We start from the raw sequence: 11,082 nt of genomic DNA on the forward strand, positions 1-11,082 counted from the left end.
CTAGTTTCCTCAGTCATGTTAAATTCATGGGGAAAATCCTCCCAGGATTTAGAACTGAAAAATAGACAGCTTTAATAAAGAGCAGGGAAAGGCAGTGTGTTCTAACCATTTAGGGAAAACTGGGCAAGATGTTACTAATAAGCCGTGCTATATTTTCATCCTGACGTTTTCTTCATCTAAAGGAATATGGAGATGAGCTTTTAAATTCTGGATGATTACCTGACAGCTTCCATCTCTAGGGCAAATTATTAGCAAGGGTATCATTTTGCTATTGCCTTTACTAAAAGCTCAGAGGACACACGCTTACCAGAGCCCAGATGGGAAAGTTAGCTCTCTAGGCAAGAGGCAAGCAAACAGAATTGTGCAACCCAGCTACTTCTTGATGCCCTTTTGCAACATTTTCAGACACAGTATTAACTTTCCATTGCTGCAACAAATTATCAGAGATGAATCAACTTGGAAAGAAGAAAGGTTTATTCTGGCTCACAGTTTCAGAGCGTTCATTCTTTGGTCACTTGGTCTTGTTGCTTTTGGCCTGTGGCAGCATAGGACACCACAGCAGGAGCGCATGGCTGTTCCTCTCATGGTGGCCAGGAAGCAAAGAGAGAGGAAGGGGCTGGGGTCCCTATAGCCCTTTCAAGGGCACTCCCAGTGATCTACTTTCCCTCCACTAGGCCTCACCTCTTAAAGGTTCCTCTACCTCCAACCGCACTGCTGGGGGGGACCAAGCCTTCAACCTATGGCCTTGGAAGCCACTTCCCCAAACCACAGCAGAACCAACCTTCTTGTCAGTGGGGCTGGGAGGGGGGTTGGAGGGCCTATGACCCCTTTCTGGATAAGCTCCCAACCTAAATTCTCAGCCTATTCTCCTATTATTCTTCCCTCCCCTTCCAATTTCAGTTATGCCAAGCCACCCCTGGCTCGCAGCTGCCCAGTGTGCTGGACACTCTCCTTCCACACCCCTCCTACCTGGCACACTCGGACCCATCTTCCAGACTCTTCTCCAACATGACTTTCTTTCAAACCCAAACAAAGCTAAGGGCATCTTCTGCTCTTGGGTGTTACCCAGGACCTGCTTTGAATATGGGACTGAGAGCCTGGAAAGGTTACTGGGCAGGCTGAAGTCCACTTGGTGTTCCAGAGAGGGTGAGGACTTTGTCTCAGACACCCGGATCCCCGACCTGGGTTTCTCAACCGCAGCCATGTTGACATGTTGGGTCAGGAAATTCTTGCTGTGGGGGATTACCCTGTGCTTTGAAGGATGTTTGGCAGTGTCCCTGCGGTACCCACAGAATGCCAGCAGCATCCATGCCATACCTCCAACCTGACAATTGACAAAGGTCCCCAGACATTGCTCAGTGCCTCCCAGGGATAATAATGCCCTGGTTGAGAACCCCTGCTCTCATCACAGATCCTCATGGGTATCGGGTGTTTGATGACTATGTGATGAATTAATAAACCAATGCCCAAATGAATGAATCAATGCATTACACGAATAAAGAACTTACTATAAACAAACGTTCAACAACAACACAACAGAAAACCCACAATGTCTTATTATAACTTTCTACACTCATCAAATCAATCTTGAAATCCGTATCCCAGCAGGCAGGCTTCTTTATGAATTGGCTGTGGCTTCTTCCAACTTGGTCTTGTTTGCTTTGCTCTTGAGCTAGGGGTTCTTCCACTTTCTCATGCTTTGTTTTCCTTTCTGTCAATCAAATTCTGTGCTTATGTCAAGACAAACTGACCTCCTTTAAAAGACATCCTCCAGTTTGCTTGTATCTGTTTGCCGCAGTCTGGCTGGGCACAAAATCACGAGCCACTCAAGTAGGAACAAACTTTATTTTTTGAAACTGCCACCAATGCCCCGTACGCGCCCGGGAAGATTGCCGATCTCCCCGAACCCCAGAGGAAGTTCCTCCCCCGGAATTCCCTCCTACTGCACTTCCCCAACAAATGGGAACTCTCCAGGAGTCCTGTAGCAGGCCAAGGTGAACAGCAGGAGTCCAATATCCATATGAATGCAAATCTTAACATAATCATATCATCTCAATGGCTAGCTGGTGTCACCTTTCAACCAAAAATGCCATGCATCATATTACTTGGCTGTGGCTCTTAGCATCTCTCCCCTTCTGTTTAATTAAGCAACAAGCAATGTGGCTAGGGACCGTGCCTGTTAGGTTTGTCCAATTCAACATATGGTTCTTACCCATCATCGGAAAACTGACCTCTAGGCGTCAGCCTCCTGTCTTAGGTTGATACCACTGCAATTGGATCATACCCGTCACTGACTACCTGTCCAGCGTACAGCCATACTTGTGGATAGGCCTATGCACCAGTGGGGGGGTGAGGTTCTTTGCCTCACCTCTGTTGGCCCCCAAAATTAGACCATCACTAGTAGAAGGGAGGAGGATACAGAAATGCCATGACATCAAGTCAACTGACGGCTCTTTAGGAAAAATTGCAACACTGGTGACACATCAGCAACTATACGCCAGCACTACCATAATTCGCTGCATCAACAGATAGAGCACAATGCATACAAGTGATACATAGGCCAGGCAAGTTCTGTAAGCAGTTCAAAGCAGAGGAATCTATCAATATGTCCATTTCCTCCCAAAATAAATCGACTCAGTGATTGAGCATTACTTGTTGAGTTATTATTCATTGATGCATCAGTTTATACAGTTTGTTGTGATAATTATCGAAGAAGTTGTAGTTTGGATTCATCTTTGTCTTCACCGGCACTGGGATGAAGATAGGAATTCTGACAATGATGCTAAAAAAAAAAATTATGTAACATTCCAACAGGTACTAAGAAAACAATTTTTTGAACAATTTACATTATCCTGAACAGAATTATTAAATATAATGAAAAGGAAAGGTGAAAGTAAACAAACAGATCTGTTAACCTGCTTATTTGTACACATATTAAAACAATCCTCAACAGCTGTTTACCCAATTTAAATTAAACCATTAAAATCACGTGAATAATAAAAAAAATTCGGATCCATTTATTCATGAGCGCTCCTCATATATGATATATGGACATACGCACATACAGACATACAACACAAAACAAAAGTGTTGCACACATAACATACAACACATAAGACAATAGTAAAGGCCTTGTAGCTTTACCTAGGTGAAATCTCCATTGCAATGTTTAAAAACTCCATAGTCAAAAAATAAAACTGATCAGGAAAACATTAACCTAGGTCTGTATGAGCTCAAAAATAAAATAGAACTTTATGATGTGTGAAAAAGCAATAATAAAATAGATATTGAAAAAAGCACCCTGGTTATTCACTGTTGCAGATATAAGAATAGCCAAGCTGGAGTTCTGGATATCAGCTGTTATGGATTTGAGTCAAATCATCTTCCTTTTGGTCTGTAGAAATTGTTTTGGTTAATCTCTCTGGAATCCAAATCGGCTGCTGTTCTCCCTGTGGAAACACACAAACAGAGCCCCGACTCCAGACAATCACTGGGTCAGGACCTTTCCATTGTCCTGTTAGAATATCCTTCCAAAGTACCTTAGGCTTATGTACATTTTTTGGATACAAATGTCTTTCCGCAGCACTAAGCCCTGATGAATCCAAATTTAAAAAGTTTAGAGTAAAAAGGGTTATTTTAAGTTTATCTTTGGGGGATATATACCCCTTTCCAATTCCCTCCTTTGGTTTTAATAAGTACATTTTAATAGTTTGATGAGCTCTTTCAACTATTCCTTGTCCCTGTGGATTGTATGGGATTCCTGTTATGTGAGTAATGCCAAATGTTGAGCAAAATTGTTTAAAAGAGGTAGAAGCATAACCAGGACCATTATCTGTTTTTAACTTTTTTGGAACGCCCACAGTGGCAAAATTTTGTAAGCAATGAGCTATAACATCTTTAGTTTTTTCTCCGGCATGAAGGGAGCCCATCAAAAATCCGGAAGAAGTATCAACTGTAACATGCAAATATTTTAATTTTCCAAATTCTGGCAAGTGTGTGACGTCCATCTGCCAAATATGGTTAGGTATCAGTCCTCTAGGATTGACTCCAAGATTAACTTGTGATAAAAATGTCACACAATTTTTACATTGTTTTATTATATGTCTGGCTTGTTCTTTAGTTATTTTAAAATGCTTTTGTAAAGTATTAGCATTGACATGGAACCTTTTATGAAAATTTATAGCTTCTTCTATTGTGGAGAAAATATGTATGTCATGTGTAGATTTATCTGCTAGTTCATTGCCCAAACTAAGGGCTCCAGGCAATCCTGTATGTGCCCTGATATGTCCTATAAAGAATGGATCTTTTCTGTACCAGATTAGACTTTGTATAGTGGAAAACAAAGAGAAAACAGTAGAAGAAGGGGAAATCCTACCAGCATCTTCAAGGGATACTATAGCATTAACTACGTACTGATTATCAGAAAATAAATTAAATACAGAATCTTTAAACATCATAAAAGCTTGTAATACTGCATTAAGCTCTACCTTTTGAGCTGATTGTTTGGGTACTAAAAATGTAAAAGTTTGATCAGGGGTAACTATTGCTGCTGTACCATTATTTGACCCATCAGTGAATATATTTGGAGCATTCATGATAGGGGTTTTTCTTGTCATTTTTGGAAAAACTACAGGATGCTTAGACCAAAAAGACAACAAAGGATTAGATGGTAAGTGATTATCAAATGAAACATTAGATTTACACATGATTATTGCCCAAGTATTTAACTCATTAGCTAACTCATCAATTTGATCCATAGTATATGGAGTAATAATTTTATTGGGAGAAATCCCAAACACTCCCTTTGCTGCTTTTATTCCTTTGAATATTAATTGTCCTACAGCCTCAGGATATCTAGTGAGAATAGTGTTAGGAGAATAAGGTAAATGTATCCACAATAATGGAACTTCTTGCCAAAATACTCTTGTAGGAATATTTTTTTGTTGGTAGTACAATAAATAATAAAGGCAAACTTATATCAATTCTATCCAAATGCATATTTTCCATATATGTTTCAATGATTTTTAATGCCTTTCTTGCTTCAGGCGTTAACATGCGGGGTGAATTTGGATCTGATGGACCTTTTAGGATATCAAATAAAGGTCCTAGCTCTCCTGTTGGTATGCCTAGATAAGGCCTTATCCAATTTATGTCTCCCAATAACTTTTGAAAGTCGTTAAGTGATTTGAGTTGATCTACTCGTATTTGAATTTTTGGTGGACGGACCATGGTTGAGGATAATAGAACTCCTAAATAATTAATTGGAAGATTTAATTGTACTTTATCTATTGCTATCTCTAGATTATAATTTTTTAATAAATTTGTAAGTGTGGCATAACATTCTAGCAATGTGTTTTTATCTTTATGTGCCAATAACACATCATCCATATAGTGAAATATTTGTAGTTCAGGATTTTGATTTCTAAGTGGCTGGATTGCTTTGTTAACATAAATTTGACACATAGTTGGGCTGTTAGCCATCCCTTGAGGGAGTACATTCCATTCATATCTCTGATCAGGACCTTCATGATTTAGTGCAGGGATAGTAAATGCAAAATGTGGACTATCCTCAGGATGAATTGGAATTGAAAAAAAACCAATCTTTAATATCTATAGCTAAAACATACCAGGTTTTTGGTAAAGCAGACAATTGGGGAATCCCTGATTGAGCAGGTCCCATAATAACCATCTCATTATTAATGGCTCTTAAATCTTGCAATAATCTCCATTTACCAGACTTCTTTTTAATGACAAAAATGGGAGTATTATGGGGAGATATGGAAGGTTGTAAATGTCCTTCCGCTAATTGTTGTTTGACCAGATCATGGGCTACTTGTATCTTTTCTTTAGTCAGGGGCCACTGAGGAACCCACACTGGTCTTTCTGATTTCCAAGTAATTTTGATTTCTCAGTGGCCCTTTGTGAAAATCCAATCCATGTCTATTTATTCCTTGATCTATTTGAATTGGTGCTGCTATACCTTGTTCTTGTTCTCTTAATCTTTTTTCTTTCCTAAAGCCCTGTCTAGTCCTAGTAGTGGGCGCGTTAGGATTGATGTTATTTGTTAATGTTAAACCTAATTGATCTAGGACATCTTGTCCCCATAAATTTATAGGAAGTTGATCCAATACATAGGGCTGTATAGTTCCTTCACATCCTTCAGGATCCTTCCAATCTAATACCATTGCACTTCTATGGGGATTAGTCGCCACTCCTAGGCCTCGAAGCGTTTGAGTGGCTTGTTGTAATGGCCAATGTTTTGGCCATTCTTGACAAGATATGATGCTAAGGTCAGCACCTGTGTCCAGTAGCCCATTAAATTCATGTCCTTGAATATTTAGTTTTAGCATGGGGCGAGAATCTAAATTTAAAGACAGCATAGCCCTATCTACACCTGTGGAGCCTAATCCCCTGGAACCTCTTTCTACAGTACGACTGGAAAATTTATCATGTAGGCTGGGTATTATTAATAAGTGTGCTATTCTATCTCCTGGTGAAATTACTGATATACCTCTTGGAGAACTAGCTATAATTTTTATTTCACCTTCATAATCGGGATCAATTACCCCAGGACTTATCATAAGTCCTTTTAGTGTAGAAGAACTGCGTCCCAATAATAAGCCTACTGTTCCCTGGGGAAGAGGTCCTTTTACTCCTGTAGGAATGATTTGAACTCCCATCTCTGGAGTTAATACTGCTCTGGCAGAGGCGCAGATGTCTAACCCTGCGCTCCCTCGGGTTTGTCTGATGAGGGATTTAATGGATAATGTGTCCTGGGCACTACCTTGATGGTGCTGCTGGGTTCCTCCATTGCCCCGTATATTTGTGGTTTTGGGCCCCGGAGCATTGGGCCCTCCAGTCCGTTTTTTGGCAATGGATCTTGATGCCTTTCTCTACAATATCGTGGGTAAACACTTGGTCCTTGTCCATTTTTTGATAACGGAATACCCTCTATGGTGGTTTGAGAACGGCATTCATTAGCCCAATGTCTCCCTCTACGGCATCGTGGGCAAATACCCGGTATTCTATTCCTTTGATACCTAGCTTTGTTAAACCCTCCTCCTATGGGGCAACTCCTTTTAAAATGTCCTGTTTGATCACAATTATAGCATGTTTTTGGCCTGGCATCTAAAGCCTGTTGTACCACTGCCAAGACTTGCCCTTGTTCATTAATGTCTCTACATAATTTAATATATGTGTTTAAATCTTCATGTCTCCATGGTCTAATGACCTCTCTGCAGCAACAATTTGCTTGGTCATAAGCCAGTTGTTTTATAAATGGCATTGCCTGTTCTGTATCCCCAAATATTCTAGAAGCTGTTTGAATAAGACTATCTACAAATTCAGCGTAAGATTCATTAGTTCCTTGTATTACCTTAGATAATTGTCCTTGTAAATCTCCATGCCCCTGTAAAGTTTTCCATTCCCTAACCGCATCTACAGCAATTTGTGCGTATACGCCAGGATCATATTCAATTTGTTGCCATTGACCCTCATAAGGTCCTTTTCCTAACAACATATCTAGATTTCTTTGAGGGTAACCGGCTGCTGCATTTTGCCTAGCTGTCTCCATGCAAAATTCCTCATTGGCAACCTTCCATAACAAATATTGTCCTCCATTTAGCACAGATCGACACATGTTAGCCCAATCTGCTGGCATCATGTCTAAGTTGGTAATGGATTCGACCATGCTCACAGTGAAGGGTGCTTGCGGCCCATAGGTTGTTACAGCCTCCTTTAATTGCTTCACTGTTTTGAAATCTAAAGCACAGTGAATTCGTTGCCCTCCTGCCTGCTCAAGTACAGGGCATGCTAATCTTTGGGGTCCTGCCTCAGGATTCCGTCCATCAATTACAGGAGTTGAGGGCCACTCAGCTGTAGATGGAGCTGTTGGTTGAATTACGCCCTCTGGTGATAGAACGGAGTTAGTAGCAGCCTCCTGTTGTAATTCCCTGCCTGATGGTTGTTTTTCCTCTAAGCTTTCTTTCTTCAAATTTTCCTCTGTCTTACTAGCTCAAGAGACCTTCTCTTTTGTTTGACCTAATATGTTTTCTACCATAGTCTGGACCTCTAACAATTTACTTAACAGTCTTTCGGTTTGTTTTTTACTAGTTTCTAATCTACTATAAAGGTAACGCAACCCAATAAGATAGCATAAAACAAAACTGAAACAGAATGAAACAAAAACGGAACAAAAAATAGTTGTATCAATTTTCTCTTTCTCAGGGCCGAACAACTTCAAACCTTGAGCCAACCATTTTTCCCAGTTTGCCTGAGAAAATTCTAGGGATAGGCAGCTTGAAACAAAAACAAAATAAATCAAAACAAGAACACATTGTTTTTTTAAATGGTCACCCATTCTCTCGCCTTCCCTCAGGGGTGAGCAATTTTACTCACCTCCAAGCTTCAGGCGTTCCCCATACGGGCCACCAATTGCCGCAGTCTGTCTGGGCACAAAATCACAAGCCACTCAAGCAGGAACAAACTTTATTTTTTGAAACTGCTGCCAATGCCCCATACGCGCCCGGGAAGATTGCCAATCCACTCATGCGGCGTTCTCCCCAAACCCCAGAGGAAGTTCCTCCCCCGGAATTCCCTCCTACTGTACTTCTCCAACCAATGGGAACTCTCCAGGAGTCCCGTAGCAGGCTGAGGTGAACAGCAGGAGTCCAATATCCATATGAATGCAAATCTTAACATAATCATATCATCTCAATGGCTAGCTGGTGTCACCTTTCAACCAAAAATGCCATGCATCATATTACTTGGCTGTGGCTCTTAGCATCTGTTCACACAATGATGCACACATGCATGCTGGTTTTGGTCTTGGTACTATTATTATTTCTTTCCACAAACATGCATAGGTTTCCTTCTTGACTAGAATAGCTCCTTGAGAGGACGCACCCTTGAAGTTTTTTCTGCCCTTTAGCACTACTTTGAGCTTTATAAACAACAGATGTTTAGCTTTTGCTTGAAGAGTATTTTTTTTCTTTAAGCAACAGGTAGGTGTGCAAATCTGCAACTTATGTGGTTGTGATGTTATTTTGTCTTTAAGAGGCAAAGGGCTAATGCTTTAATGTCTTGCAGTTTATACAAATGTGAACAAAAGTATTTATGAATGTTATAAGATTTCCACAAGAAGGCATTCAATAGACAAACAATAATGAAGACAGAAATGGCTGCCTTCTGTCTTAAATTCTGATGGTCCAAATGCCACCCAGGATCTTTCTTCATTGCTTGGCACAACTATTAGAATCTCCAGCTGTCCTCATTTATTCTGCACTCTGTAAACCGGTGAGCACACCTTGCATCCTCCTCCAGGCAGGCAAGCAGGGGCTCAACCTTCATGTACTTCCAGTGCTTGTGTCTGGAAATTTCTGCAGCCTCCTGTTCCACAGAGCACTTCTCTCTTTCTCTCTCTTTTCCCCGGCAGTGTTCATGTTTATCCATATGTGCCTCCTACAAGGCATCGGCTCCTTGGTGTCCAATGGCCTTTAAGGGAACTACTCTCAGAATTTCCCAGCAGGGCACTGAGCTCGCCATCTTGTGACAGAGAGCAGATGCTGGAACAGGCTGGGGTGGGGAAATATATCGAGCTCCACGCTAAGGTTTGCCACCCTTAATGGGGAGATTAAAGATGCCTTTGTGCAGGTCCTGCAAGCTCTGTGTTTGGAGATCAGCCTGTTGAGGCTCCAGCCCCTCGTGTCTCAGAGCTTGGGGTCCTCCAGTCCTTCCTCTGTTGAACCTCTGTCCACCCTCCCTTCCACACCCAGCTGTGCTTTCCCATTTAAAATACAAAACCAAGCACTTCTCCTGGCCCTGTCCCCTCTGGGTGCCACCTTCTGCATCTGTCGCCTCCACACCCTTCCCTCCATTCACACTTGGCTGGCGGCCATCTGAACCCCTCATTCTGAGGATGCTCCCACATGTTGGGACCCAGGCCCTGCAGCATTGCCACATTTTATGGCTTCCTCGGCACCCCGACTCCCCGAGCCTGCAGCCATCCTTGATGTAGCCCACCTGCCTCGTCCATGCTGTCTGAGCCTGACTTAGCTTCCTCTCTCTTGAATAGTCCCTCTGAATCTCTTCTCCCTCAAATACCTTCAGTCTCGCCTCCACTGGAGATAGGTCACTTCAGGGTCCATCTCCAGCTTTACCCTTGCTCCCTTGAAGTCTCCCCTGGAGCCTTCTAATATTGTCACATCTTCACGTGTCTATTAAGTGCCACGGCCACCAGCCATGCCCCTGCCTTTGCCCGCTTCTAAGTTCCAGCCCAGGGTTCTGACTCCAGGCGTGCCCACGACCACGTCCAAGCCCCAGTGCAGCTTTCCTTCCTCTCCCATGACTTGCTCCCCTATTGGTCCCTCTGCTCAAGACTCTGTTCCAAGATGGCAACAGAATTCTTATGTGACTCACCTGTTGCAGATTGCTGATCACACTTCTGTCATCTTGACCCTTATTTTTCCCTACATTTTTTATTGGTGCATTAGTTATAGTAATGATGGGATTCATTGTTACATATTCATCCATGCACACAAAATGACAACACACTTTGGCCAATAGCATGACTTTCTTTTCACATTGGGGATCATCAGGATGGCGTTCTCTGCCTCTCTTCTCTCCTTGCTCTTGTCAATACCATGTGTTGGAAGTTCTCTGTGCAAGAATTGCTGTTCCACAAGCTCCTTGTTCTGAAGGCTTTGAAGAGCCAAGTCCAAATCAAACTAGAAATCCAAGGTTCCCTTCCACTGTGACTCAGCTGCATATCCTCCAATGTAGGGGACTGTCCACCCCACCAGACTGCACTCGAGTCACGTGACACACTCATTCTTCTCCAACTGAAAATCAGGACCTTGCTCCAAGGTCCTCTGGAAGCACCCTTATCCTTGGCCCCTGGACCTCCACGGTGCTTGCCTTAGAGTTCCAAAGGCACCTCTTCATATGGTGGTTTTTATGTTATTTGCTCCAAGGGCCCATGGCCTAATGGGCTGTGAGTGACGTGATCTATTTGTTGACCCGTCATCCATCCATCTCCTACCCACTGACCTGCTTACCCATCCTTCCATCTTTTAGTAAACCTGG

The sequence above is a fragment of the Spermophilus citellus genome (genome assembly GCF_964194105.1).
Source record: "Spermophilus citellus genome assembly, chromosome: 5".
In the NCBI taxonomy this organism is placed as follows: domain Eukaryota; kingdom Metazoa; phylum Chordata; class Mammalia; order Rodentia; family Sciuridae; genus Spermophilus; species Spermophilus citellus.